Source organism: Erpetoichthys calabaricus, chromosome 15, assembly GCF_900747795.2.
Source record: "Erpetoichthys calabaricus chromosome 15, fErpCal1.3, whole genome shotgun sequence".
Lineage (NCBI taxonomy): Eukaryota > Metazoa > Chordata > Cladistia > Polypteriformes > Polypteridae > Erpetoichthys > Erpetoichthys calabaricus.
In genome coordinates, this window is record NC_041408.2 from 89,689,310 (window position 1) to 89,714,668 (window position 25,359).

At 37.8% G+C, this 25,359-nt stretch overlaps 1 protein-coding gene and 1 long non-coding RNA gene across 2 annotated transcripts in view; both read right to left on the reverse strand.

Annotated features, from left to right (window-relative positions):
• prim2 (DNA primase subunit 2) overlaps nucleotides 1–25,359 on the reverse strand; it is a 447,314-nt gene that overhangs the window by 338,510 nt on the left and 83,445 nt on the right. The window lies entirely within an intron of this gene.
• LOC127525906 (uncharacterized) lies at nucleotides 5,945–21,660 on the reverse strand. Its single transcript, XR_007933521.1, has 2 exons — nucleotides 21,426–21,660; nucleotides 5,945–6,059 (listed from the first exon to the last, which is right to left on the reverse strand). It is a non-coding gene; the product is annotated as an uncharacterized LOC127525906 (long non-coding RNA).

Sequence of the window (25,359 nt, forward strand, 5' to 3'; positions counted from 1 at the left end):
AGAAGAGCAAAGCAACGCGGCTGGAGAGCAAAACGGTAAGTAAGAGTGTCGCTGTCCTCAAACAACCATAGCAACTGAACAAGTTGCAAACAGGCAGCAAACACGAGTTTCCTCGTTACATTTGGGTTACTTTCATCAAGAGAATCTGAGAAAAGAAAGTATAATTACTTATAAAGTTAAAAATATATTTTTACTACTTTCTTACGGAACTTAGTTGTATTACGAAATTTGAAAATGAACTAAATATGGGACATTTGCGTGTCCCTGAAAGGTCAGTATGGAACAGGGGACAAAATTATCAAATATGGGACATATCCCGTATATAAGGGACGTCTGGCAACCCTATGTACACTTTATTTAATGACAGCCTTGCCAAGAAAATGACTGCTGCAAAGAAGACATGGGGACTTGCAGGCAAACTGGTAGTGTGTTTTTATGATAATTGAAAAACATTATGTTCACTAATTTAACCATGCATTTGAACCAACAGAAAAACAGCATTTTTCACTTGCACTTTGCAGTTTACAATGAATTCAACATGAATCTTTTTAACAACGGAGAGAGGCTATCCAGGGCTACTCAGGCAACAGTGGCATTAGAGTTATTGTCAGCTAATTGTTGAAGGGATGCTTACACAACTTATTCCCACACAAAAATGTGTAAAACATTTGTTAAAAATGTTGAGTACTTTTAAGATGCATTTTCACTTGAGGTTAAAATTAACTTTGACGCACAATGCACAAATAAAACCTTTCGTAAACATGGGAAACCTGTACAACTGCAAACTGCTATGATTAAAAGCTCCTGGTGAATAAACAGAACAACAGCAATTCACAAAAAAAACAAAAAAAAAACAAAAGCACATTGAAAAAATAATTGAATTTATTAAAGCCAATTCAAAATTAATAAAAACTTGACCATTCAATGACTTTTCATATGTAAATAATTGAGAGTGTAAATTAAAATCTAGAAGTGAATATGCCTAGCACTTATTTTATCAGCCTAGAAAAAAAGTGAGTGTCTCTATAATTATATCTTCACAACAGATGTGACATGAATTGATAAATCCATTCATTTTAAATTATCTCTCTTTCTGCCTAATCAACATGACAAAAATTAGCAAATGACATGCATGTAAGCAGCGTCCCAAGACAGAATGACAAATTGGTATTGCTGTCAAAAAGCCAGAAAAAAAGAAAAAACTGAAACTGTACAAAGAATCTAAAAGGTGTATGGTAGTATGTTAAACTGAGATAGCAGCTAACAAATTATATTAATATCAGCCCTGCTTATGTGCTGAACCACTTGTTAAGCGGACAATGCTGCACAAAATCAAAAAGCTTTTACACAGTCAAAATATTATATTACTAGGGGGTTCCCCCCCTGCTCGCTTCGCTTGCCAACCTCCCGGCCTGCAGTATGCACCAGCCACTTTGCGTCTCTGCTGCTTGTGTTGTGAAGAGGGTGCCGGGGTCACTCCTCCGAAACCCCCTTTTAAACGGCGATACAATGGGAAACAAATACAGTACCTCCTCCTTGCTCGATCCGCTGCCACACTGCATGATCTGCATCTCGCATAGCGCTTCAAACATTTAAAAGCCTGTACAGCAGCTGTCCTACTCTGTCTTTTATTTCTGGCCCCAAGGCATGGTTAAATCTCTTGGCACAAAGACTCGTCTTGCAGCATGTGAGTTCTTGATATTTTTTAAGTTTTTAATTTAAAAATGAAATAATCTGAAAATCTAACAACATCATATTAAAGTTTGATAAATTCTGAAAAGAATGATACCAAACACTTGCACTTTTAGGCTTAGGATTTTATATATATTTTATATAATATATATATAAAATACAGTGGAACCTCGAGATACGATCACCTCTGTATACGAGAAATTCAAAATACGAGGAAAGTATGAGCGAAAAATTCAGATCTAAATACGAGCATTGGCTCACGTAACGAGCCAGGCTGTGGGTATAGCTCGCGGCTTAGCGAGGGGGCGTGGTAGCTGTAGCGAGCCGCAGGGCGATCTGCGGTGTCTGCCTTTCTCACCTAAGTGCACAGGTGGGAAACTGCCCACATCCATGATTTGTCCTGTGGCTGATGGGCTGGGCAGGGTTGCCACCCGTCCTTTAAAATACGGAATCGTCCAGTATTTGAGAATGAAATTGCGCGTCCCGTTTTGAATCAATACGTATGCGTCCCTTATTTTATTTGTATTAAAAGTGGTAACCCTAGCAGCTGCCATGTCTTCCCCGCATATATAGAGAAGCGCGAGCCGGTTAAGGGGGAGAAGAAGTAAAAGAAAAGAGAGGAGAGGAGAGAGAACGGAGGTTGCAGGAGGAGGCAGGAATCCGCAGCAGTAGGAAGTCGGTGCGAGAGAGCGAGCGAGTACAGGCTCGCGTGTAGCTGAACAGGCGAGCCAAACAGCTGAAGCAGGACGGTGTAGAGAAGGTCAGCTGCATTAAGTGTCTCGCCTGTTGCAGAGCCGGCATGGGAGAAGCAGGTGAGACGCTAACAGAGAAGAAGCACCGGGGATTGTCATCTGTTTTTTGAAGACTGCTTCCTGTTGACGTTTTAACCTCGTGTTAAAGGATTGTTATTCTTATGTACTTTAAACCTCCACTTCACAACTGTTTTAAGGATTAAAGATTTATTGAATGCTCTACTGCACTTTGGACACCTGTTTTGATTCTTTTAATAATCAGTTATATTATTTACCAGTGTTATTTATTAAAGGTAGACTACAGTATATATAATTTATCAGTGTTATTTGTTAGGAAAATTGATTTTTATGTTAATATATTTGGGATGCGGAACGGATTAACTGGATTTCCATTATTTTCAATGGGGACGTTTGTTCTAGATACAAGAAATTCGCTATACAAGCTCAGTGCTGGAACGAATTAAACTCGTATCTAGAGGTTCCACTGTATATATAATATTCCAAACAGCTCCTTATTTAAAGTAGGTACAATACTTTTCATGTTTAAGAAGTACATACAGGATTTCCACTACTAAAATGTCCATCTATTTTCACAATCTGCTTACCCAATACAGGTATCTATGGAGAAGCTGGTGCCTATTCCTTAATCATTGAGCATCAATCTAGGAGCAATCTCTGGGCTGGGCACCAGTATATCAAAGGGTAGACACACAGTCACGCACTATGTCTAGGTCACCTAATCTGCATGTCTGTGGACTGTGTGAGAAAAGTGAAGCACCCAGAGGTAACACACACAGAGAACACGCAAACTCCAAGCAGGGAGCACCTTAGCAGGTGAACCCTGATCTCTGTATTACAAAGCAGCAGCGCTATCACTGCACCTAGAGCTGAAACACATGAAGTAAATTTTCTTAGAGTAACATGAGAAGTCAGGAATGGAGTTTGATCGAGCGGACGTTATTATTTCCAGGCAGATGTCTCTGCCACTGCAGCATACTGACAACCAATCTACACATTCTATAATATAAAAAGCAGTTTGATACCCACCATGTCCCAATTTGGTTTAAAGGTAATGAATTATTATTATTATTATTCTGGTTTGAAAGTCAGCTCTACCTTAAGATACACGCTGGCTGCAAATTGCAGCTCAGGCACTAAAATTAAAGAAGTCAAACAACAGGCTATTCCCCGTCATCTCAGGGTCACCTTTCCTCACCAGTTGTCTTAAGGGGGGTAGTGGAGGCTTAAAAGGGACACTGAGCTGCGACCAAGCAAGACTTCTTGTGGCAAAGATTTTATAACCCTTACTTTTTCTATTAATTATTCAAACACTCTTGATGTTGAATGAAATGATATTTCCATCAAAAGTGCAGTCTTACATATCTCATAAACACTTAAAAAAAGCCATCTATCAATGTAAGAAGGGCCCAGATTCCATGAGCAAAGAGGTAAACACCTGAAGGCAAAGCAGAATGAGACAGCTCCTGTTAATCACAGTCTACAAGACAGCACAAATAGAACTCTTCCATATGACACCTTAGCAAGGCATTCCAAAAATGAAGATTGAAAAGTTCTCATTACAGGTGTCAGCGGAAGGACATCTTACAGAAGCTGCAAGAAGTGTAACCTAGGCAAAATTAAAACAGCACTTTAAATAATTTCGAAGCAAACTTGTTCTTTGAAATAATGAGAGTTTTAAGCAGAGTTTTAAGAGTGGAACAAATATCAAATTTCTGTTAAGACTATATAAAGGTTCAGTCTCAAATGAGTAAAGTTACCAGATGGAAAAATGAGACACACTCGATGTTGCAGGCCCTATGAACCACACTGAGTCACTGTGCCAATTCAGAGTCCAAGTTGATCATTCAGGGGTTCTCTATCACACCTCTGCATGTGCCTACTGAACTGGGAGTACTTGTTGCATTGTAGATTCCCCTGCTATGACTGTCGATACTCATATAAATTAATGGGGGGGGAGCTGCAGGAGGGGGGAAAAAGTCTATGTAGTTTTTGTTTCTTTCAAAAGAACCACATCTAAAGAAGAAACAACAATTCTATGGAATCACATTCATTTGGTTATAAAAATGAAAGGGTAAATTACTAGAAGAACAATCTGGAAATATTGAAGTAATATAGCTGAAATACTTTTTATGATAAATAACTGGGTAACATGGAAATATGTAGCTTCAGGCAGGAACATTGCAAAGGGTAAGGATTTATATAAATCAGGCTATAGGTCTACTACACAAGTAACTAAGGCTGGACGATATATCGAGTTTTTAAAAAATAGACATTTTCATATGAGATATAGGATGAGACAATCATTTATATCGAGTCTATGTTGCATTTAAACTATTCTCATACAGCCGCCAGTTCGCCTTTCTCTTCTCCCAGTTTGTCTCTCGCACAACTTCACCCTGCCCCACCTCTTTCCTTCTCTGAACACAACTAATCCCTCCCCAATTGCTTTACTCGGTAAGTCCTGCAGGCAGCGACAGGATGGAGACGGATAAAGGCACGAAGGAAACTATCGAAGAAGAGCTGGTTGGTAAACAGAAAAACAATGGCTCAATTATGTGGAGATGATTCGGATACAAAGTGTCAAATGAGTAGCAGTAAAACAAGTCCCGACAAAAGCTTCAAGTGCTACTAATCTTTTCCACCATTTACAACAGCACCATAAACTGCAGTACAAAGAGTGTGTGAAAAAGCGGACTGCAGCCCAGACCGTGAAGCCTTCCCATCCTCCCGCCCCAAAACAAACCACGTTACAAAACCCATATACCCGTACTATGCCGTATGAGAGAAAAAGTGAGAAGTGGGGCAACATTACTAAAGCAGTGGCTTATCATATCGCTGTTTTTTTTTTTCCCCCACTTATCTCCCTGGGCTGAAAATTTTTCCAAAAAACTCAGGTTCCTACAAAGAACACAAAGCAATAGTTTCTCACATAAATCAGCATAAAACGTTTGTTGCTGCATGCAGTGCGCTGTCATTGCATGTTAAAGATCGGGCAGCGGCTGGGCACATCAGCTGGGGATTGATCAGCTGATGCCAGTACCTTACTTTTGTTTCAAATCTCCATCTCCAGATCACTTGCACCAAATCATAGTCCAAAAAGTCAGAGTCCAATTCAAAATAATAAAATACACGCAAAATGTCATCCACTGAGTGGTTTTGCTTTGCACATTTGCTTCACTCTCTCGCCCAATGTCGATGCCATTCTAGACGTTGTTTCCTCTAAGCTACTCATATACAGTGGTGTGAAAAACTATTTGCCCCCTTCCTGATTTCTTATTCTTTTGCATGTTTGTCACACAAAATGTTTCTGATCATCAAACACATTTAACCATTAGTCAAATATAACACAAGTAAACACAAAGTGCAGTTTTTAAATGATGGTTTTTATTATTTAGGGAGAAAAAAAATCCAAACCTACATGGCCCTGTGTGAAAAAGTAATTGCCCCCTTGTTAAAAAATAACCTAACTGTGGTGTATCACACCTGAGTTCAATTTCCGTAGCCACCCCCAGGCCTGATTACTGCCACACCTGTTTCAATCAAGAAATCACTTCAATAGGAGCTGCCTGACACAGAGAAGTAGACCAAAAGCACCTCAAAAGCTAGACATCATGCCAAGATCCAAAGAAATTCAGGAACAAATGAGAACAGAAGTAATTGAGATCTATCAGTCTGGTAAAGTTATAAAGCCATTTCTAAAGCTTTGGGACTCCAGCGAACCACAGTGAGAGCCATTATCCACAAATGGCAAAAACATGGAACAGTGGTGAACCTTCCCAGGAGTGGCCGGCCGACCAAAATTACCCCAAGAGCGCAGAGACGACTCACCCGAGAGGTCACAAAAGACCCCAGGACAACGTCTAAAGAACTGCAGGCCTCACTTGCCTCAATTAAGGTCAGTGTTCACGACTCCACCATAAGAAAGAGACTGGGCAAAAATGGCCTGCATGGCAGATTTCCAAGACGCAAACCACTGTTAAGCAAAAAGAACATTAGGGCTCGTCTCAATTTTGCTAAGAAACATCTCAATGATTGCCAAGACTTTTGGGAAAATACCTTGTGGACTGATGAGACAAAAGTTGAACTTTTTGGAAGGCAAATGTCCCGTTACATCTGGCGTAAAAGGAACACAGCATTTCAGAAAAAGAACATCATACCAACAGTAAAATATGGTGGTGGTAGTGTGATGGTCTGGGGTTGTTTTGCTGCTTCAGGACCTGGAAGGCTTGCTGTGATAGATGGAACCATGAATTCTACTGTCTACCAAAAAATCCTGAAGGAGAATGTCCGGCCATCTGTTCGTCAACTCAAGCTGAAGCGATCTTGGGTGCTGCAACAGGACAATGACCCAAAACACACCAGCAAATCCACCTCTGAATGGCTGAAGAAAAACAAAATGAAGACTTTGGAGTGGCCTAGTCAAAAGTCCTGACCTGAATCCAATTGAGATGCTATGGCATGACCTTAAAAAGGCGGTTCATGCTAGAAAACCCTCAAATAAAGCTGAATTACAACAATTTTGCAAAGATGAGTGGGCCAAAATTCCTCCAGAGCGCTGTAAAAGACTCATTGCAAGTTATCGCAAACGCTTGATTGCAGTTATTGCTGCTAAGGGTGGCCCAACCAGTTATTAGGTTCAGGGGGCAATTACTTTTTCACACAGGGCCATGTAGGTTTGGATTTTTTTTTCTCCCTAAATAATAAAAACCACCATTTACAAACTGCATTTTGTGTTTACTTGTGTTATATTTGACTAATGGTTGAATGTGTTTGATGATCAGAAACATTTTGTGTGACAAACATGCAAAAGAATAAGAAATCAGGAAGGGGGCAAATAGTTTTTCACACCACTGTACATATAGGGACTCGTCATCAAGTTAATGAGTCTAACAGTCCTCCAAGCAAAGAGGGTCTACCTATAACATAACGGTGAGTTTTATCGACATTTGTAGCTTTTTTTCGCCCTCTGCCCGCCCTAAAAGAGTTAAGCAAAATGTTTTATAGAACCACTTACAGAGCTAAATATTCCTATTGACCACAAGATAATCTATTTGAAATCTTTAGGATTATACAGCTACCACTTATGAAATTCAAACTTTGTTACATAAACTATCAGCCCTATTGTACTGTGTGTGCGTGTGTGTGTGTGTGTGTGTGTGTGTGTGTGTGTGTTAGACTAAGGATTGTGACACTGAATGAGAGCCCCAGCTGAGAAGAGACAGGAAAGGGAAGTGGAGGGTGTGGTATGTACAGCGCGTGGCTGCACCCATCACACATGACGCACAACAGATGATACCTCGGCACCACACAACTCCGTGTGGAGCTGCGTGAAGGTTTTTACGGTGGCTGGAGTGCCAATTCTGCCACCAACCCCCAAATTTTCCTTGCAAGTTGGAGGGCCACTTGCAGGTTAACGTCATACCCAAGATGAAGAAATTGTGGTTACGGGTCTTGCTCAAGTACCCAAAGAAGTGATCTGGCGGTTGCGGGATTCGAACCAGCGACCGTCAGCATATCCTTACCACCAGAGCCACCACTCTGGTTAAGAACAGACAGGGATGCATTTTAAATTCAGAAGTGTTCGAGACTGAAAAGGTCTAAAAATATACATCTGTTTCACTCATTTCCTGCAGATTTTACTAAAATGGTTTAACAAAACCATTTTTAGGTTACACATTACACAACACAGTTTACACACTGGCACGCGGCTGGGGGTGGCACCCAGCCAGGACGCCCAGGAGGACAGGAGGAGGGCTCATGTCTCCTCCGGACCACGAGGGGGCGACCGCCCTGGTTCCTTTGGGGGCCACGGGTACAGAGCTGGGAAGCTCAACCCTGTAGGGGCCTGTGGTCACCGCCAGGGGGCGCCCCAGTACCTGGAGAGCCCTGGACCTCAGCACTTCTGCCACACCCAGAAGTGCTGGGGGAAGAAGACTGGGGACACCCGGAGGGCTTCCGGGAGCACAGCCGGCACTTCCGCCACACAGGGGAGTGTCCGCGGAGGAGTGTCGGGAAGCACCTGGAGCCCATCCGGGCGTGTATAAAAGGGGGCCGCCTCCCTGCAAACGATGACTGGAGTCGGGTGGAAGTGGACGAGAGTCATATTGGAGAGGAGTGGAGGCGGCCTGAAGGAAGCAGGCACTGGAAGGAGAGGCCTGGACTTTGGGGGATTGGCGCTGGAGGCACTGGGTTTGTGCATTAATCTGAGCAAAATGACACCTTTTATTGGCTAACTAGAAAGATTACAATATGCAAGCTTTCGAGGCAACTCAGGCCCCTTCTTCACATCTTGCCTGAAGAAGGGGCCTGAGTTGCCTCGAAAGCTTGCATATTGTAATCTTTCTAGTTAGCCAATAAAAGGTGTCATTTTGCTTGGCTTTTTCTCTACATTCATAATGGCTAACACGGTACAGCACCCTAGTACTGCATTAATCTGTAAATATTGTACATAATAAACGTGTGTTGGGTGACATAACGATGTTAGTCTGTCTGTGTCCGGGCTCTGCTTCTCACAACATGTAGTTAAATCTTCTAAAATTCATACTCCAAAGTTAAAACATTAGCAGTGCATAAAATGACTCTGTGACAACACATGGTCCCCGCACTACTACTTACTTACCTTTAACGATCTGTCTGACCAGAAGTCATCACAACGACAAACACTTTGATGTTCTTGGTTTGTTCAAAGCATTTACTTTTAAGTGGCTTGAAAGCAACCATTCCTATCTCGGTGGGATGTAGTCCACACATTTATGCGTTAGCTACTTCATACTGTGATGTGTGCATTAAATGTGGTTTTTGTGAAGGTCCAATTTCACCTGGCAACACCCATAAACTATGCAGCATACTGGTAAGAAAAAAAGAGTGCTGCTCCAGGAACAATATGTGCCCAATTCAAAACAGGACTAAACCTCTTCTAAAAGCTCTGGTCAGAGCTGCAATCCAAAAGTTTCATACTTCATTTCATCCATTGCCCTTGCTGTTAAGTACAAAACTCACTTTTTCGTATTTCCTCCCTAATGTTGCTGGCTATAAACCATTCCATTTCTTAAGTCTTGATAATGTGGTTGCCAAATTATTTCCTTGTATTGCTTAATTCCAGCAAAATAAACCTAAGGAAAACTGAACTATAAGTTGTCAAAAGACAAACAGGCAATTTCCAAGAAATTAAAAATACACAATATATGAATGAAAGTGTAAGCCTTGGGTTTTAGGTTGTCAGTGTTTTGAATTAATTCCAAGGTAAAAAGGTTAACAGCCTCAAACAGAAACACATTTTAAGGCAACAAAAGGAAACAAAACAAAAAATCAACAGTAGTATAAATGGCAAAAACAGTTGCATACTTCAATGCACAGCCTTCATAAAAACTAAAACATCAATAACTAGGCACCATGATGTAACTTATAAACAGGAAGACAACCGACGTTTATCAGACCCTGTTATAAACACGAACTGAGTCAGCTTTGAGACACTCGTACAAACTAATACACTTTACTCTTAACCCTATGAATATTGTAGTGTCTGTGCCAACATGGTCAAAATGGAGGCTGCAGAAGGCTAACATATCCCATGGCCACGAGTTCATGTTATTAGGCTACAGGACTGTATGCACTCATCAGGAAGTAAGAGGAATAGACTGCACGCTTTACCTAAATGTCAAACTAATTTTGGAGCTTAAACCTTAATTTTGCTAGACAGGCTCAGTAAAATTCTCAAGCATGCTTCATGAAAGATTATATTAAAAGGGTTTCATGAAAGGTAAAAGTTATTTAACCTAATATTCAGGTTTTTATTTTAGTGTTTTAATGTCCAGACCCATATATAAATGCAAGAATTTCATTTAGATGGCCATAAATCTGAAGTATTAAAAGGAAACCCCCAAAAAATAAAATCTCCTCTAAGACCATGTATAAAAGTGGTATACTTCAGAATTGCAGAAACAGTATTATCACTAGCAAAATTAAATGATTTTGCTGAAAAATATGCTTTAATAATTCAGTTGTCCCTCAATGTCATAATAAAAATTACTTAAACGCACTTAGTTTTACAAGGATTAAAGGCTTATCAGATCCTGGCATATGAATCAGATATAAAGACAACCACAGAGCCACCACTCTGTACTAAAAAAATTATGAAATCCCTACAGCTTTATTTTGCAGTAGTTGTGCAATAATTAAATTACTGAGTTATGAAAAAGAAAATATGCAGTTTCTTAGACTCTGAAATTTCTCTACCTCCTTACAATAAAAAAGCTGCTCCAACTAAGCTTTATTTAAGTAAGCTGTAGCATGCCTTAATTATAGTACACTGAAATATCTGGAACTTCATTTTACAACCCTATTCATCTTGACCTGGTCAAGTCAGATCTGTGTGAGCTACAGGTTTTCATTTCAAATAAAATCAGTTTTTAACTGGATGTTCTTAAATGTATTATTTGTTCTTTTTCAATCTTTACTGGATCAATACAGAATTGCAATTGTAATGTTTATTCAATTTAACATGTATTTGTAAAGTAAGGCTAAGTGAACCTGACCCTGAGCGTCAGGATTGTGTTTTTATTCCACACACCTTGGTTAATTAAGCCAGTGATTGCATATGTTTATTCAAACTACAAATCATATGGAAGTAGCTGCTCTGCTTTATCAAATGTAGCTTGTACCTGCAGCTGCTCTGTCCTTTCATTTTACAATAGTACGGCTTAATTGTTCTGATTTTATGGCTGGAAACATTGTACACTATAACGTATCATTGATATTTCCTTATAGAAATTAAGTGATAAAATTTGTTTTAATGAACTTTAGAGTTTCTCTGTCGGCTGTGCCCAAATTGTCCTATTTAACAAAAAAAGACACACAAGTGTAAAAGGACAATGAATACAAAATCTGAAATTTTAGAATCAAAAATGTTGCACTCACTGCGGCCTTCCAAGGATGTAGCTGCGTAACCAGGCTCGACAACAAAAACAAGTAATACAGTATGTGCAAGCCTGACAGATAGTCGAGGTTAAAGGTTACTGCACAGCTAGGAGGTAGATCCCATAATAATGAGATTTATTATATATTTATAGGATGTGGGCAAGATTGTTTGACCTTTATTTAGGCAACTTCCCTTAGCTATGAGACAAAATATGGAGAAAATTGTGAACAGAATTCAAATCAATTCAGTTCACTTTTGTATAGCACTAACAGGTTCTCAGGTAAAATGCAAATGTGAACTTTAGAAAATAGTAAATCATATGATGAGTACACATAGACACGATTTGTTTAAACGGTCAGGAAATAAAGTAGTTTGAAATGGATTAACATTGCACATACCTGCTCAATTTCTTCTCACCTAAGGCCATACACATGTATTTTGTTGGTGTATTTTGTATTTTAAACCAATATGGGAGGGATATACAGTATTTACTCAGACAACTTGGGTATTTCTTCTGTGCAGAAAGCAGTGAGGCAACAGCTGTTATTTTTCAAGGATTACCATCATGTTGTGGTTTTATCCTTTTTACATTGAATGTTAAAGATGAGATGTACATTTCCAGAGTCTAAGGTGTTTAAATTCTACCAGATGACAGTTTAAAAATAATTAAATCACTGTCTGTGCAATAACTGTGCCACCCCTTCCACTGATGTACAAACCTACAATTTTTCTTATCAACTGTGAATAGTGCAGTATGATGCACAAACAAGTTTAAAATGTCTACATGGAAGAGCACAAAAGCAGCGCATACAAACTCTAAAACACCTTGGACATAATACAATGAAGAAGCAATGCATTATTATTTAGATTATATAGTACAATGTGTACAGTAAAAGTCCAAGGTGGTTATACTGAAGCTTTATAACACACTGGTTAGACCTCACCTGGAGTGTACAGTTTTGGTTTCCAGGCTACAAAAAAAGGACATAGCACTAGAAAGTCCAGGGCTACAGGGGATGAGTTATGAGGAAAGATTACAAGAGGAGAGCCTATACAGTTTAAGAAAAAGATTAAGAGGAAAAAAGATTGAAGTGTTTAAAATTAAAAAGGGAATTCCTCTAATGGATCAAAACTGTGACTTTAAAATTAGTTCATCAAGAACACGGGGACACAGTTGGAAACTTGTTAACGATAAATTTCGACCAAACATTAGGACGTTGTTCTTTACACAGAGAACCAGAAACATGTGGAATAAGCTACTGAATAGTGTGGTAGACTGTAGGACTTCAGGGAGTTTCAAAAACTCGACTTGATGTTATTTTGGAAGAATTAAGTGGACAGGACTGGTGTGCTTTGTTGGGCTGAATGGCCCATTCTTGTCCAGATTGTTCTAATTTCAATGATAACAGCAAGCAAAACAAATTGTATATCTCCTTTTGCATTGTGGATACCTTATCAAAGCATCTTACAAATGCAGCACAATTGTTTCCACATTTGGTATGGCAGGTTAAGAGGCATGTGAAGTGTGTCAAAATAAATAAACAAATAAAAAGCAAAAAATGAGTGGTCAGACTGAACTAACAAATTTTTACTTTACAGTTGGATGCCTGAGCCACTAGCTATTCTGCCCCTAAGGTAAACTAAATTAGTCAATATAAATTCTGTCTTTCAAAAGCCAAAAGCAGTGATGCCGGTATATTAAATTACTAAATCATCACATTTAAACAAATATCATCCAGACAAAATGTTAATTAAACAGGAGCATCTAAACTCAATGTCTAAAGCGTCTGCTATAAGGAGGTCATTCAAAAACACATCTTTACAAATGGTTTTTTTTTTTTTCTTTTTCACTAAATAACAACACACTTTACCTTGAAGACTGCAAAACTTTTTCTTTCATCCCCTAGTTTTATTTTAAACTGGCACTTAATTTTAATATTTTTGTTTGGAAACTTCTTTGAGACTCATAACACTCGTGTTCATTTTTTGATTTATAGTAGGAGCAGGCAGATGAAGATCGACACATTTCATTTTCTTCCTGGGCCTGATATCCAGAGTGCTCTCAGAGGCCAAATGTGCAGGCAGCATATGTTTTCATTTGCCAAGATGGATTGTATCAATGCATCATACACAGGCAGACGGAGTTTCCTAATGCACCGTAAATGAGTGTCCTGACTGGCAGTGTTTGCATCCATCTTCAGGAGCCAAGCATTTGTATACTAATAATTTAAATTATCGTTTCAGAAAACAGGATGGTTGGAATATAAAACGGAAATGACATTTCCTCAACAGCTGTCACAGATTCAGTCTGGCAAAAATGCAAAAAAGCCAAGAGCTGCCAACAGCAATCACTGTATGTTGATTATAAAAACAGGGGAAAAAATTCTCATACTTCAAAGAACTGCCAGAAAAATGTTCACAGAGTTTTTAAAAATATGAAAAGTTTAACAGGTAAACAATCTGAATATCATCGCTACTAGGCAGTTCTAAGAATGGTACACAAAGAAATGCATGTAAAGCTTAGAAAATTGAAATTTTACTGCAATTCTTTTTTTTATTTAAGACAGACTTTGGAAAGTGTCCCAAATTCAACACTTAAAAACATCTGTTTATAAACTTTGTTACTATAAGAACAGCTACAAGTTTGCTTAAAATGTCTCCTATCCCACAAAAAGGTTTTTTTTTTTTTTTTTTTATTGTATTAGCCATAAATATCCTAGTCAGTGCAGCTTAGGCCCCTCTCTGAACATTTTCTAAGCCTCAGAGACATTTCTATTTTTAGATGGTTATAGGTGAAGGTCACTGCATAAGCCGTTTTGTGTCTATTATATCTGTGCCAATTTCTCTGCTTCAATTTACCCACTACATATATTCTAAGGGTGAACCCTGCTGTATAGCAGTCATTTTTCAATTACTTTTATTACTAAATTTCTTTTAGAAAAGCTGCATGTTCACCTATCTTGCTAAAGGACTTAACAGGAAAACAGACGTCATCATGGTCCGACTGCAGAGTGAACTTGTTCATTTGCTTAACATTATGTACATGTAACTGGGAAATGTTGGCTACACACTCTTAGTAATATATGGAAGAGATGGACAACTAGATACATTTGGTCTGTAACATGCCATATTTGCAAAGAATTAAGGGCCTGTGGGTTGTTTTTATCCTCTACCAGCATTCATATCATGCTGCAGCTTTCAATTTCCTCTTTTTTGTTACCAGTTGAAGCTTACAAAGCACAATCCCATCAATCACAGTTGTGCTGAACTATGAAGTCAAATAAAACAAGCTGTGCATCCTCTAAAGTGTTGTGAACTTGAAGTTCCTAAGTCCAAAACTCTTACAATGCCCACTAGAGGGAGGAAAACCATCATACTCTGGCTAGTAATAAAAAGGGCGAACATAGACTCTTTACATATACAGTAAAACCCTGCAACAAACTTAATTCATCATGGAAAACTAATTGTGGACTGAGTTGGTTGTGGAACAGGGCAATTTATCCCATAAGAAATAATTGAAATACAATTAATCCATTCCAAGCCCCCAAGACTCCCAGACCTAACCTATTTAATACCCATAATTGAGTTTTCTGCATATTAAAATATTGTTTTATGGAAAAACACATGAATAAAGAATAAATTGTACACTGCAAGGGATTGACATAAGAATAAGCATAGCATAGCCTACACAATTGAAATTAAAAAAGAAAATTTACTGTAAGAAGACATTCCCTACCAGCACTCCCTGAAAGATAATCATTTTCCATATCAGCATGTATTTCCCTAGCCTTTTCACAAATAATGAATAATCACCAGCACACTGTCTTTCAGTTATCCAAAGTAACAATAATCTTTCAACTTCATCAATCGCTGGTGTCTGTTTTTAGAGAGTACACGTGTCACACCCTTAGAAAATTCTTTTTTTTTTTCAATTTCCTCTTTGTTTTTCAAAATCGTAGATACGGTATAACAGATTTACCCATAGCCATATGAGGCTGCAAGATCACTCCCACATGTACCGCTCTCATATTTTTCGATCATTTCTTTCTTCATTTCGATTGTTATTGATCGTTGTACCTAATTTGGTTTTGTGCTTACCTCTCTAGCTTTCTTTGGACTCATTATTATTTAGTAAAAGGCACAAAATAATCACTAAATAACAGTAATATCACGGGCACAGTAAAGAATGTTGTTTACAAACCACTGGGTAAGGCCGCACTTAATGTTTTAAGGCTTTGTTTACAACGCGGAAGGCGCCCGTGTGATCGGAACATGTTTACTTCTTTGGCGGTGCTTTAGGAGTTTTGGTCGTGTTTTGATGCATTTTTTGGTACAAAAAAAACAGTAGTGCTGCGGGATGGTACGTGCATAGGTACGTTCGTGCTGTGGGATTTTACTGTATTTAAAAAAAAAAAAAAAAATTTAAATCCCCCCCCCCCCCCCCCCCCCCCGAAAAAAGCTCTGCTAAAAGAGGCGTTGATGAGCACAAAAGGCAAAGAAGGAGTTGCCTAAAGTGGCAATCCCATAACAAGTCCTAATACATAAACCTAAAAGAAAGTAGAAAAAACATAGAAATGGGTCAAGACCCAGAACAATAAATAACAAGCAAAGCAACAGACACAAAAACTGACCAACGCTATAAGCGCATTCAATGAACCACGAGGGGCTGCACTGGGCTGAGGGCAGTCCCTTGCCAGGGGTGGACAGGAGATCCTGCCTCTTGAGGGATCATCCACAAAATAGAAGGAACAAAACTCAACAAGCATAGACAAAAGAAATAATATAACATACAAAACTGATAAGAAACACAGAATAATGCAAATAATTAATACAATTAACGTTATTAACATGTTCAAAAAAAGACATTAAGAAAGAATTTTTAACACCGGCCAGGAGAGGAGCCCTGGCTGAAATATAACCTGACAGCATCCAACCTGAACAAAAAAATGGTCAAAGACCTGGTGTAAAGAGCACATGCTAAATAGAATACCTAATTGATTCATTGTAACCACTATAAGCATACTGATCACACATAAGTACAATAGTAACAAGTTTTAAAATGCTTACACAAATTATCCACTAATACTTCATAAAGCCGCTACCTTGGACTCTAAACACAGGGAAATACTGTAAATGTTATTTTCCAGATAACCCCCATGATCAAAATCAAAATCAAAAGCTAGCATTTGGCAAACGCATTCTATAACGTCACTTGACAAACAATTCAATGTCGAGAGAAATTTTAAGAGACACTTTTGGCAGAATTAGGATACAAAGTGCTGGTTAGTGCATGACAACATAACAGTTTTACAAGTCACTTTCATACTGTTAAAATTTAATGTTTATTTAACATATACTGTACAACCAAACAAAACCTCCTGCACAAGTTTACATATTTTTAAGAATTCACTACCTCTTTATTACACAGACTGCCGGGATTTAAAAATTTAAACATTAAAAAGTATAATCCATAGTGAAGTAAATGTCATTTCAATGTTACAGAAAGAAATAACATATGACATACAATAATTTTTACAACAGTGTAACTGCAAGAAAATGCAACATCACTACACTGCTACAGAATACTAAAAGCTCTAAAAAAACATGAAAGTTTTCCCGATTCTCTAACAGCAATGACAGCTCCCTTTTGGTTTGTGCAAACAATTTCAACATGAGCTTGATTCCTCTTGACAGTACATATACGCAAGTAATGAAATAAAAGCTTTCTTCTGCATATGTAATATCTAATATTAAACAGAGGGAATAAACAGCTACCAATACACTTTTTATGGTCACATTTGTGGTAAATGGTCCATAGGGTTTAAATAACCACTAGATCTTGCTGAAAGAAGTACACACAATGACTGGAGCTAAGAGACTGCTTTAATGCAGGTATTTTGATCAATGCCAGACTGCTAGCTGGATAAATAAATACTGTATGTAAAACTAGATAAAAGAAATGATGTTTACAGTTTTAATCCACAATGCTGATATTAACACACTCCCAGCTGTCACTCTAAAACCTCATAGTACCATCTAAGACAATCAAAGGAAACTAAAATACAGGTTTGTTGCTTAACATTAACTTTACAACTTCACTTCACACTTCTTGACAGTACGTATGATGAGAAAGGATGAAGCACTGTTGAAAAAAATGTTTAATCCCCGAAATGATACTGTCAGTTTTTCAAGAATGATACAGTACGTGCCTGATACAATTACGTAAAGAACGCTGTAGTTTTAGCCATCTACCTAATTGATTATATGTCTATTTGAAACACTATCCATTTTCTTCTTGTGTGCACATACTCTAGCAAACAGACATTTTGTTACTCAAGGGACTGTTACTTCTGCTATGGTTGTATAAATATTATGTGCTTTCGTTGAATGTATGTAGCTGCTGGTAAGTGAGGTAGGATCAAGCCTGAGCCAAATGCGTACCAAAAGAAATCTCTCAGTCCAAAAAAGTGCGTTTTTATTAAAAAGGTTTAGTGACATTTCAAAGCAAACAGTCCAGACAAGAATAGAGAAAGGCTGATACACACATAGAATAAAAGGCAAAAAAAAGAAAAATGTTTTTTCTTGTTAAACTTTAATTGTATCTACAAGGGACAGAGTGGTGGCTCTGAGGCTTAGGATCTGTACTGGTACCCAGAAGGTTGCCAGTTCGAATCCCTGTCACTGATCCTACTCTGCTGGGCCCTTGAGCAAGACCCTTAACCTGTACTTGCTCCAGGGGCGCTGTACAATGGCTGACCCTGCGCTCTGACCCCAAGGGTAGTATCAAGTAATGTGAAAAAAAAACCTCACCCCAAGAGATGTCCACGACATCAGAGACTGAAGGATAAAAATTTGTGGTAGGTGGGCAATCGGCTATCCTGGGTAAACCTGGAAAATGGCCACTAAACCTGTGATGATGAAGATTCAAATCATCCAGACCAGTTCTTGCAACTATACAATGCAATAGCTAGGAATAGCTACAAATCTCACAAAACATCACTTTTTCTGAAAGTTAAGAATTCAAAAATGAATCTCCAACACCAATATAATGATAAACCAATATAACAAAATAATTTTTCCACCCTGTTGATTCACACACATTACAGCTAAGATTTAAAAACCAGACAGCTATGCCTGCTTAAAATGATTATGTCTTGTCAGAAGAAATGATAACACAGACTTTTAGCAAGTTCACATGAAAGGCTTTACTAGAATACAAAACGAAGACATCTACAAACAGAGCTGAAATGTTACACTTCTCTACATTTAAAAAATCTTAAAATTTCAAGACATTTTCAAAGACTTCCACAGCAGGCTCTTTTTAAATCTATAACTGTCTCAGCTCACTGAATATTCTCTTTGAAAGTGGCAAATCAGTGACCCAAAGGGAAAGATAAAGCATCTCCACATTACACACACACTCCCACACACACAATTTATATAATGTATATTAAATATGAGAGAGACACACACAAACACTCATTCTTAATAACAAACACAGGAATACACTTTCAGTATGATATTAAGTTGGAAATATGCAAATGGAATTTAAGCTATTTTTCTACTGAATTTCAGATTAGGCATTACATCTCCATGTCCAAAAGGTCTTGATTGAAATTTTTTCCATCTTCGGTTTCAAAGCACGCCTCATGCTTTTTAAGTGGAAAGTTTCAATAAAGGTAAAAAGTAATTGAATTCTTGTATAATTCACAAATATTCCTTTCAGTATAAACACAGGGTGTTATGCTTTCCCACTATCAAAGCTTTCACCTTATAGGTTCAGAAGCACAACTGGGGTGTTGGAAGTACTAAAATAGGGAAAAAAATAATTAAACCTTATAATGACTTTGTCAGGGTGTGTGGGCACTTAAAGAAATAAAAAGTGATCTGATTTAAAGCTGATCTTCTAAAATATATTTGAACAGTTTAGTGTAAGTTGTAAGCCACAATAAACTTGCCCATATTGTGTCAAGTTAATTGTCATCTGTGAATTAGGGTCGGTATTCTATAAATCAGTTGTCCTTAAATTCAGTCCATTGGGCCCCCTGTGGCTGAAGGTTTTCATCCCAACCAGCTTCTGCTTTTCAATGCAATCCAACCTTAATTAAGCACGATGTTAGCTTTTTTTTTTCTTCTTCTAAGTATTTATAGATTGAAGGAAGAATTATTACATGTAAGATCAGGGGGTCTCCAACAGGTCGCTCACGAGCTACCGGTAGCTCACAACCCCTTTCTGAGTAGCTCGCCAAAGAGTTAATGAATCCTACATAAATTTGAAAACTTGATTAGTCAAATTAGAGGTGGGCGATCTTTCCAAAAAATCATACCACAATCCTTTAAACACAAAATCACGATCCACAATCTGATTTGCAATCTATCTTTTCAATGTGGCAAACACTTAAAAGAGAATATCTGGACTCAAACTCATCAAGACCCAAGTAACACTTTATTTTAAATATCAAACAAAGTTGAATTCAATTGTTCTCTCATTTGCTAGCTAAGCGGACTTAAGGAACACGCACTGAAGCTGGCGAGTGAGTGAGGAAGGCACCTCCCCCCGGCCCACTGCGTGGATCTCAGATTTCCGCAAATAAATCTGTACGGCAAGCGAACTCTGATACATAGCGAAATGAGAGAAGTCGCAAAGTCAACCAGAATGTTCAAGCAAATTATAGATAAAAACCCCAAACTAAATCCATGAAGTAGTTCTTTCATTTAAAAACGGACAGACATACAGGCAGAGAGACATTGGATTTTATATATTATATATTAGTAAACCTTCAAACTAATGTACAGTTAAAAGTGTCAACAGCATTCTCAGCATTTCTGGAGCTTAGTAGAGCCAGATTAACTATAAGAATCTTCACCAAGCAGCTCTGAAAATGTCTGCTCTGTTTGGGTCTCCAGACCTCTGAGAGTCTGACGTGAATGTCATGAAATGAAAGTTCAGACCAAGACTGACAGACAAACATTTAAGTGACTCCATAAGAGTGAACCTAAGTGGCTCCACTCCACCAGACACCTGCCTCTCTTGTTGAGTCATCTGACAAACTAAAAAACACATCACACATGCGACTGGACATGTGAATAAAGTGACACAGTGACATGTGACAAAATGACAAAGGAATACGTCATACCTGTGTATTTGGAATTGCATTGTTACAGCATTCATGTTTTAATTCAATAGTGTGAGATACACTAGAAAATGGATACAGACACACAAAATGCACTTGCTGGTGAACTAAATATTTTTTGTGATGTTTTAATGCAAAATGTGGACACCAACATTTTGTAAATGTTCCGGCAAAACAAGCTTATTCAGTTTGTTTGGGTTGAAATAAGCGATGAGAATAAATGTTAGAAGACATGAGGAGCTCTCGGCCATTTTCATTTTGTAAAAGTAGCTCTCAGGGGGGAAAAAAGGTTGGAGACCCCTGTATTAGATGATTAATGATTCATTCTTTATATGCATTTTAATATTTTGTTCAAGTTTAATGTTCTGGTCATTTAAGCTATTGATTACTAATAAGCATACATGTGGGTAATAGGGAAACAGCTGCCCTTTCGTATTCCACTTTGTTTGCACTGGTATTTGCTCAGCTCATCATTGTCAGTAGAAAAATACAATTAAGACAGCAACTCCAAAAACAAAAAAGGTGGGTTAAAAAGAAACTGAAAAAGCTACAGTGGTGTGAAAAACTATTTGCCCCCTTCCTGATTTCTTATTCTTTTGCATGTTTGTCACACAAAATGTTTCTGATCATCAAACACATTTAACCATTAGTCAAATATAACACAAGTAAACACAAAATGCAGTTTTTAAATGATGGTGTTTATTATTTAGGGAGAAAAAAAATCCAAACCTACATGGCCCTGTGTGAAAAAGTAATTGCCCCCTTGTTAAAAAATAACCTAACTGTGGTGTATCACACCTGAGTTCAATTTCCGTAGCCACCCCCAGGCCTGATTACTGCCACACCTGTTTCAATCAAGAAATCACTTAAATAGGAGCTGCCTGACACAGAGAAGTAGACCAAAAGCACCTCAAAAGCTAGACATCATGCCAAGATCCAAAGAAATTCAGGAACAAATGAGAACAGAAGTAATTGAGATCTATCAGTCTGGTAAAGGTTATAAAGCCATTTCTAAAGCTTTGGGACTCCAGCGAACCACAGTGAGAGCCATTATCCACAAATGGCAAAAACATGGAACAGTGGTGAACCTTCCCAGGAGTGGCCGGCCGACCAAAATTACCCCAAGAGCGCAGACGAGACTCATCCGAGAGGTAACAAAAGACCCCAGGACAACGTCTAAAGAACTGCAGGCCTCACTTGCCTCAATTAAGGTCAGTGTTCACGACTCCACCATAAGAAAGAGACTGGGCAAAAACGGCCTGCATGGCAGATTTCCAAGACGCAAACCACTGTTAAGCAAAAAGAACATTAGGGCTCGTCTCAATTTTGCTAAGAAACATCTCAATGATTGCCAAGACTTTTGGGAAAATACCTTGTGGACTGATGAGTCAAAAGTTGAACTTTTTAGAAGGCAAATGTCCCGTTACATCTGGCGTAAAAGGAACACAGCATTTCAGAAAAAGAACATCATACCAACAGTAAAATATGGTGGTGGTAGTGTGATGGTCTGGGGTTGTTTTGCTGTTTCAGGACCTGGAAGGCTTGCTGTGATAGATGGAACCATGAATTCTACTGTCTACCAAAAAATCCTGAAGGAGAATGTCCGGCCATCTGTTCGTCAACTCAAGCTGAAGTGATCTTGGGTGCTGCAACAGGACAATGACCCAAAACACACCAGCAAATCCACCTCTGAATGGCTGAAGAAAAACAAAATGAAGACTTTGGAGTGGCCTAGTCAAAGTCCTGACCTGAATCCAATTGAGATGCTATGGCATGACCTTAAAAAGGCGGTTCATGCTAGAAAACCCTCAAATAAAGCTGAATTACAACAATTTTGCAAAGATGAGTGGGCCAAAATTCCTCCAGAGCGCTGTAATAGACTCATTGCAAGTTATCGCAAACGCTTGATTGCAGTTATTGCTGCTAAGGGTGGCCCAACCAGTTATTAGGTTCAGGGGGCAATTACTTTTTCACACAGGGCCATGTAGGTTTGGATTTTTTTTTCTCCCTAAATAATAAAAACCACCATTTACAAACTGCATTTTGTGTTTACTTGTGTTATATTTGACTAATGGTTAAATGTGTTTGATGATCAGAAACATTTTGTGTGACAAACATGCAAAAGAATAAGAAATCAGGAAGGGGGCAAATAGTTTTTCACACCACTGTATGAAATTGAAAGATATGGTAAAAAAAATATTATATATTATATATGTTAAAAATACAATTTTTTCTGTAAATATAAAGCAAACATGACGGTACTTTTCTGAATGCAAAATAAGAGATGTTTTTAAAAAATAAAAGGCAATTAAAGGAAATCACTCCCTGACTGTGAAACTTGTTGAGATAAAAACCTCCAGCTATAAAAGGCCCTCAGGAATGAACTTGAGAACGACTCACACAAGTGATTCATATGAAAAACAGCAGAAGTAATATGATGTTTTAATTGATACCACTTTTTCACAACTTATTTCACTATTCTCCAGTGCACATTTTTTATCTAAGGTTAACATAAATGATATCACACCAACTTTTATATTGCATTAATAACACAGATGCTTAACTATTCACAGTTTAAAAAAAAAAAAAAAACAAGCCAAAACAGGGAATTCCATGATTGCATTTATACTTTTAGAGTATCAGAAATTATCAGTACCAGGTTATCAACAAAATCTTTTCATCTGGGCAATGAACACCACAGACTTCATCTTATATAAGAAAACATAATAGCCAAGAATGATTAAACATGTAAAGTCATTTCTTGGAATAATAATAATAAATCTTAAAATTTCAACGATTGCACTCTCACATCTTTATCACATTTACTGCTTACTTTAGCAGAATCTTCTCCAGGAAGCTTTTGAATACTTCAGTATTTAGAAAAAGATATGGGATTGAGATAGATGTGACAGAAGTTGCTGTGCCTGAACCATGGTGGTGAAGCAAGAGCTGCATTAATGGAAGAAGCTCCAGCTTTACTAGTAATCTGTGAAATGGTTGTGACACGAAGGATATTTTCATGAGAACAAATGGCAGGACTGATGTTTCTTAGAGCTTACAGGTCTAATCTCACTAGAGTACAGTCACTTCACTTCTCAATCGAGACATGCGTTCTGAAGTGTTATGGTACCTGAAGAGAGTTCCTCAGGGGCAAACCCTGCTTGAGGTTTACCAATCACATTAGTGGACAATGAGAAGCAGACGTTAGGCAAAACTAAAATTATATCTTAAACGCTGGAATGCTCAAGTGTGAATGAGCTCTAAGGGAACTAGATACCTCTCTTGTCTTTGCCAGGGTCACTTTTAAGACTCCACTATGAGAAAGATACAGAGAAAACAAAATATATGATTCACTGAAGTGTAACAAGATGGAAATATTGGTTAAGTAGTAAGAACATACAGAAAGTGCTCATGTCAATTGTCATTGGTTCTAGGACAATATTCAGCGAACAAATGTTGAATTGTTGGACAGACTAACATTTTTCATCTCCCAATCTTGACAGACATCTATAGTAAATCCTTGTTAAGCCTCCATAGTTGAGTAACATGCCTTTAAAATATTGTTTGTCTCTCAAAATCTTTCAAATATTTTCTCATTAGATACATGTAATAAAGGTTTTTGCTCTGTCCTACTAAAGGTCATTAGCGCAAGATAACTTTTATCATCAATCAGCATACAGTACATTTTTCTTTTCTGAGCAGCACAGTGGATTGCACTTCTGCCTAACAGATGCAGGGTCCTGGTCTCTAAAGACATGAACTGCCCCATGCAAGCATTGCCGAAGTAGACCCTCTGATGGACTATTGTCCCATCAATGATTGGTTCTTATCTTGCTCCTGATGCTGCCTAAATAGGCACCAGCCCGCAGTACCTCTGAACTGAGAATATGCAAGTGTTAATGTTTTACCTCTTTTTGCCTAGAAAAACATACATTTTTTATATTATACCTAAGAACAAAAACATATGCATATTTTAAAGCTATGGTAATAATGAAGAAAAATAACATCTCCCAATGAAGTGTTTAATATTTTAACAGAAGGTTTCTCTTAGCAGAGAAAATGTTTTATTCCATAGAAACAAAAAATATATCCAGCTGGAAGTACAGTGGGAATCCAACTAAAAGAGCTCTTACAGAGAAAGGAGACAAACAATAGTTTTAGTTTGATTGTTTGACCATGCAAATGTAATGCCTTCTCTGTGGAGGTGTGCTCAAAAATAAATAAATAAATAAAACAAATGGGCTTATTCTGTCACCCACACACTCTCTGTATAATATGCTGTTCAAACAAGCAGCATTTCAAAGTCTAGGGCAAGCAAGTTTCTGTCTGAAGAAGAAAAATGTTTATTTCACTTCCTTAATTGGAGAACTACAGATTTTTGTTACTACTGTACTTTACAACTCAAATGAAGGCTTAAAGCTTTAAACAACTGACAGTGCTGACAGTTTTTATGTCAAACTAATTCAGTATTGACTCACTTTTACTAACACCACAATACAGTCTCAAATGATGCATTATTGTTATTATCTACAGTACCTCTTCTACTTATTTATGAATCCGAGTACCTTCTCTTAATAAAATTGCTTATAAAACACAATTACAAAAAAAATTAAGCAACTTTCGACATTGGACAAAACAAATATTTGATTCTTTTAGTAGATAATATATTCACAGGACTCTTGACAGGAAATGTATAAATCATTTTCCCATATCTGAACACGGGGAAGAACAAATGAAGTGGCAATAACTGAAGTCAGAAAATGTAATACATTTATAATTACAGGTACCTTCCAATTATTAAAATGTACAAAATGTCAAAGATGAAAAACAAAATACTGCAGCA